Raw genomic sequence first — 6,441 nt, forward strand, 5'->3', positions numbered from 1 at the left:
GCGGGGAGCCGGCGGCCGGGGAAAGGCGGGAAAGCCGGGGGAGCCGGAAGCCGGGGCCGTCGCCGTCCTGCACGCGGAGCCTGAGGAGCAGGGCAACCCGGCCGGCCGTCTCCCCGGGAGGCCTGCCACATTGTGGTCTTGCCGGCCCCGCGAAGCGCGTAGCGGGCCGGGGTACCAGCGCGTTCTCCCGCGGCCGCCCCTGACCCGAGGTAGGAACCGTCTTGGCCGTGACTGAGGAGCCCTCCGGGGCCACGCCGCCCGGCCGGCCACCGCGCCCTGCGCCCCTGCCAGGCTGGTTATCGCAGACACAGGCGGCCGGTCTCCTACCTGACGCTGGGACCAGTTATGGCCCTCCAAACCTACATGACGCAGAATTGGCTTATGTCACCCCCAGGCCCACACGTGTTGCTGGGACTGGATTAGGTGGCCCCCAAACACACTGAGCTCCAACCCTCAGCGCCTCTTTTGGGAGATGAGGCCGTGAAGAGGTCAGGAGGGTGGGCCCTGATCCGAGAGGAGCCCCTTGTGGGCGGCAGGTGTCTGCAAGCCAGAAAGGCCGCGCACGGAACAGCACCGCGCTGGCGCTGACCTCCAGACCTGGGAGAAAATGGACGAAGTCTCTGCGTTTCGCTCTGGCAGTGCCGGCTGACTGGTCCATCTGTTTATATGGAAGACCCAGAACAGGCAGATCCAGACCTGAAAGAACACTAGTGGGGGCCAGCAGGTGGTGTGGAAGTTTCTGTGCTAGATTTCACACAGCTGGTTGCATGGTTCAAGTCCCAGTTCTGTCCCCAAAAATCCCAAAGGAGAATGGAGGAGAAGGGATTGGGGTGTGGCCACCCCTGGGATGACTTCTCACTTGCCTTTTCTGTTCCTCTGGCGAGCGCACGCACCCTATAGCAGGTTACAAAAGGAAAAGCTCGCTTGTGGTTGCCAGGCCAGTGGGGGCCTGACCGACGAGCACTGGGCTCTCCTTCCTTCTTTGCCAGAGTTGGGGTGGGGGAGCGCCCGGATGGCTGTGTGGTCATGCCACAGCCGGTTTCCGGTTTCTCGGCCGTGTTGGGATTTGGAGCGCGCACATGTGCCTGGCGTGATTCTAACCATGCACCCGACTACGCGGGACCTGACGCCCTTCGCCACCCATCCACAGCCTGGCCCTGGCCCGTGTTCTGGAAGTACGTGCGCGGGTGCACTGTGGGAGGGTGGGTGGCCCCTGACTTGACCAGCTTTGTGCTGCTGCAAAAGTAGTCTGCATTCAGAAGGCGCCAGAGCGTCTTCTCGGGGATGGTTGCCTTTGGGCACATTGGGAGAGAGAGAGGGAAACTTCAGGGGGCACGGCTATGCCACAGACCCTTCTCCACTCTTGGGAGTTTGGACATGCATGCACACGTGCTGGGCTTGTTTTACAAACTGCTGGGTTCAGGACTCAAACCTCACAGTCGGCCATGTGGGTTCCAGCGTCTTAACGCTGAATTTTGAGTTCTGGTCTGTCTGTAGAACAGGCTTGTGTTCAGTGACCCCGCCCAACTCCAGGCTAAGGTGAGTGTTCTGTGCACTGACAGTGGCCTAGGCTGAATGATGGCGTCAGAGGGTTGGGTACATTAAACCCATTGTCAACTTACAGCCATTGGGTGGGACTAACTCCACTGTGTGCCAACAAGCATCTGTCCACTACGAGCCACACTTCTGGGCTCTAAGGGGTGAGCTTTACGGCATGAAACTGCATCTCGGTAAAGCTGTTCCGTGTGTTTACCAGAGTGTATGAGCTCACTGCAGAGACCCAGCAAATGAGAAATCACCCCTGGGGGACGGCCACACCACACTCCCTTCCTGGGATTTGGGGAGCTGCACACGCGCACGCACACGTGCACCTGACTTCATTTTTAAGCTTCCAGGTCTGGGGTGCAAACTGGTCGGCCACGTGAGAATCCACCTTCACCGTCACCCCACTTGCTGGCCCCAAAGCTGTTATTTTTATTTATTTATTTATCTTTGAGAGGTTTTTGCTATAGGGCGGATGGGCTCACCAGACAGAAGGACAGAAAGCGAGAAATCAGCCCCCGGGGGGGTGGCCACGCTGCAATCCCTTCTCCTCCATTCTCCACACGCGTCAGCCGTGCCCACCGTGTCCGGGCCTTGATCGGCGGTTGACTATGTGGGAGTCCAGCGACATAGCCAAAGTTTCTTTTTTCTACAAGTGAGAGACATTGGAACCCCAGTGGGGGCCTCATGCTGTGAACCCCCTGCATGTCTGCCAGCCCTCAAGCGTGATCCACACCTGGCAGGTGCAGGGAGGTGGCCCAGACCCTTTCACGGGAAGGTCAGCTGGCACCACGTCCCAGGTGCTGATTGCACAGAAAGGGTGGAGATGGGCCAGCCAGGAGGCAGGGTCCCACGGCCCGCACAGTTGGAGCCCCGGACCTGGCTGCTTGGGGAATGCCAGGTGCACAGGCGTCCCAGAATTCCAAGAGAAGAGTGGAAGAGGGCTGTGGCATGGCCGCCCCCCTCCCTATGCTTTGTCACTTAACTTCTCTTCCCCTCTGTCTCTGGCCAACACTCCTCCTACAGGAAAAAAGAAAGGAAAAGAATGGAGACCGGAGGGGCAAACTGGGAGGTGCCAAGGGAGTAGGAGGGGAGAGAAGGCTGGGGGTGGGTGGCCTGCCTCTCAGAGGACACGGTTTTGCCCCCTGCCGGCCTCAGACAGCACTGTGCCGCTGCCCGGCTCCTGCCCTCGGTTTGCTCCACATCTTCTGGCTCAGGGGCGCTCCTGTCTCTCGTCTCCATGTGAAGACATGCCTGCCTTGACCCGGCCACTCCAGCTGTCTGGAATGCGGCTCCAAACACCCCTGCTTTAACTCTGACATGGTTACCAGGCCCACTGCGTGTGCCTCCACCTGGAATCCCTTCTGACACCCTCTGCCGAGTCTGGTTCTGTGTCCCCTACACGTGCTCCCCAGGGTGTGTCCGGCCTCCTGTGGTTTCTGGAGGGTCAGGCCTGCCTGTGACATAGGAGTGTGTGTGGGGAGCCTGTGAAAAGGCAGAGCGGGGCAGGGTAAGGGCAGGACCCAGGTCTGTGAGTCTACACACCAGGGGTTACACTGCCAGAGGGCCCTGCACCTCAGGTTTCCTGCTTTGCATGTGGGGCTGTTCAGACTGCTGCCTTCCTCTGAGGGAAGGGGTGAACAGGCACGAAGGTGTGTCTAGCTTCTGTCACTCAGGGCCGCCCTGTGTGGAGGAGGCCCAGCACCCAGAGAGGCAGCCTCCGCTAGAGCCCCCTCTTGCTAGGGGAGCTGTGCAGAGCTGTGCTGCACATGCGGACTGGCAGGACAGATGTGCAGGGCTCAGGCCTCTCCAGGGGTGCATCCAGGTATTTCAGGAGGTCAGCATGCTCTCTCCACCAGCTGGAACTCACTGGGAGTGTCAATGTTCTGATGAGAAGCTCACGCAACTGCAAAGCCCGATAGGGCCGGCTCCATGGCACAATGGCAGTGATGCTCAAGAGACATGGATACGGAACCAGCAGTTGGCGCAATGGCTGTCGCTGGACTCTCATGTAGTCAACCGCGGTTCGCGGCCTGGACCCGGTGGCTTAAAACTCACACCGGGCGCGTGTGCATGCGTGCCCAAGATCCCGAGAGGAGAATGGAGGAGAAGGGATTGCGGCGTGGCCATTCCCCCCTGGGGGGTGATTTCTCACTTTCTGTCTCTCTGTCTCTCTGTCTGGTGAGCGCCTATAGCAAAAACCTCTCCAAAAAAAAAAAAGACGTGGATCCCACGTGGCAGCCCCAGGCAAGGCCGGGCAGGGCACATGTGAGTGACCAGGGTCCGGGGACTGACGACTGTGGGAAAGGACAGGCATGACCAGACTCTGGCAGGGTGCTCCCCTCTGTCCACGTCATGCATGTGCTCTGTCATGAATGAAGAAACAGGTAAACATACTTGGAGAATGGGCGCTGGGCCACGCGGGATGCGAGGGGTCAGTAAGTGCCCCTCCACATGCACGGGGACAGAGGTGGCCCACAGGGACAGAGAACAGCTCGGGCTGCAGGGGTCGGGGAGGCAGAGAGCGCCTGATGACTCCAGGGCTTCCTCTTGGGAGGATGGGCTGCTCTGCCTCCAAATTCTTGTTAGTATTTTAAATAGTATTATTTCATTTTACTTTGGTTAAGTTTTTTTTTTTTTTTTGGAGAGATTTTCACTGTAGGGCGCGTGCGCTCGCCAGACAGACAGAGACATAGAGACAGCGAGAAATCACCCCCCAGGGGGGATGGTCACGCCGCAATCCCTTCTCCTCCATTCTCCTCTCGGGATCTTGGGCACGCACGCACACGCGCCCGGCATGAGTTTTAAGCCACCGGGTCCAGGACGTGAACCGCGGTCGACTACGTGGGAGTCCAGCGACATAGCCATTACGCTAACTGCTGGTTCCCTATTTTACTTTGCTAAAGGGTGCATGCACTTGCCAGAGAGATAGAGAGAGAATGCACCTAGGGAGAATGGCCATGCTGTAATACCCTGTCCTCCAAACTCCTTTTGGGATTTGGGCACACACACATGCCGGGCATGTTTTCCAAGCTGCTGGGTTCAAGACTTGAACTGTGCAGTGGGCGATGTGGGGCCCAGCCACCTTCGCCATTTCACCAGCTGGCCCTACCCTTTATCACCATCGTCGTTTTAAGTTCATTTATTATTATTTTGGAGAGGTTTATGCTATAGGGCATGTGCGCTCGCCAAAAAGACAGAGACAGAGAGAAAGCGAGAAATCACCTCCCAGGGGGGGATGGTCACGCCACAATCCCTTCTCCTCTGGGGATCTTGGGCACGCATGCACACATGTCTGGTGTGAGTTTAAGCCACCGGGTCTGGGACTCGAACTGCGGTTGACCACATGGGAGTCCAGCGACATAGCCATTACGTCAATTGCTGTACCCCCATTATTTTTTTATTTTTATTTTTTGGAGAGGTTTTCACTATAGGGCGCATGCGCTCGCCAGACAGACAGACAGAAAGCGAGAAATCACCTCCCAGGGGGGGATGGTCCCGCCACAATCCCTTCTCCTCTGGGGATCTTGGGCACGCACGCACACGCGCCCGGCGTGAGTTTTAAGCCACCGGGTCCGGGATGCGAACCGCGGTCGACTACGTGGGAGTCCTGCGACAGCCATTACGCCAACTGCTGGTTCCCGCCCCCATTATTGTTTTTAAAGTGTGAACATCCATTTCTCCCATGAGAGAGGGAGAAGAGAAAGGGAGAGAGCGAGACAGTCTCCCCTGCAGTGACCCATCCGCAGTCCTGGCCAGCCCAGACCATGAGCACAGGTGTGCCTGGTGTGTTCCAGAAGGTCCAGGACCCAACCAAGGCCCTTTCCAATGGGTCTGGCTGCACAGGAGGTGCTCCGGAGGTGCGGATTCCTCCTGAGGACGGGACACAGGACTCAGGGTAAGGCGGCTTCGTCATCGCTTTACTGTGCTGGGCGCAACAGGGTGGCCTGTAGTAAAGGCCCCACACCTGCGGGGGGCTGAACCCACACCTGCAAAACACCTCTATCCCTCCCCAGGCATCTGGCGGTTTCAGAATTCCTCATAGCTATGTAATGAGAACCAAATCACTTACATCTAACAGATCAGAGTAATTCCTGCCACGTTTTTGACTAGGCACTTAGAAATCAGAGGCATGGCATCTCATACACTGCGGGTGACGAGGCAGCTCACTGGCTCTGAAAGTGCTGACTGCAGACTGAGCAGCTCCGGGCTGCTCTGACCCGCGGCTTCGCAGAGACCCAGCGTGGCGGCCTCTGCCAGGAGCGTGCCTAGATTCTGGCTCGGGGGCCCACTTGCCGCATAGCGGCGGCAGGGTCCTGCTGTGCATTCCCTGCGGGGTTCGTGGCTGCAGGGTGTTCACCTAGACCCGTCCCCTCTGCCACACCGAGCTGTGGGGGCTTACCATGGAGCCTTTCCCAAACCCACGCACTCACGGCCCTGTGCACCTGTGCCTGCCTCCTCAGCCATCTGCCCCATGGAGGGGGCAGAGTGGACTCCATGACACCAAGCATGTCACAGGAGAGTCCTGTCCTGAGACTGTGCCCTCCTGACAGTGGTGACATTCAGATGTGTTTCCATGAAATATGGGGACTATGAACTGTTTTAATACTTTAAAACACTAGCAATAAATAAATAAATAAAGGCTAGAGCCCTAAGTAACCCCTAGAGCGGATGTTGACAGTTTTCTGGCTTGTAAATTTTCAGTGTCTGGGGAGCCCTGCTCGGGGGTGGCAGGGGCATCCTTTCTAGCCTCCAACTCAAACTGGGCTGGTCCAGGCAGATGGGAGGGGACAGTGGGGACAGTGAGGGTGGGGAGCCTAGAGTCAGGTCGTGCAGGGGTCAGCCGTGTCTGGAGTGGCCCCACCCAAGCCGGGGGCGAGATAGAGCCCTGCAGCCCCA

Source organism: Tupaia chinensis, unplaced genomic scaffold, assembly GCF_000334495.1.
Source record: "Tupaia chinensis unplaced genomic scaffold, TupChi_1.0 Scaffold000355_1, whole genome shotgun sequence".
Taxonomy (NCBI): Eukaryota; Metazoa; Chordata; class Mammalia; order Scandentia; family Tupaiidae; genus Tupaia; species Tupaia belangeri.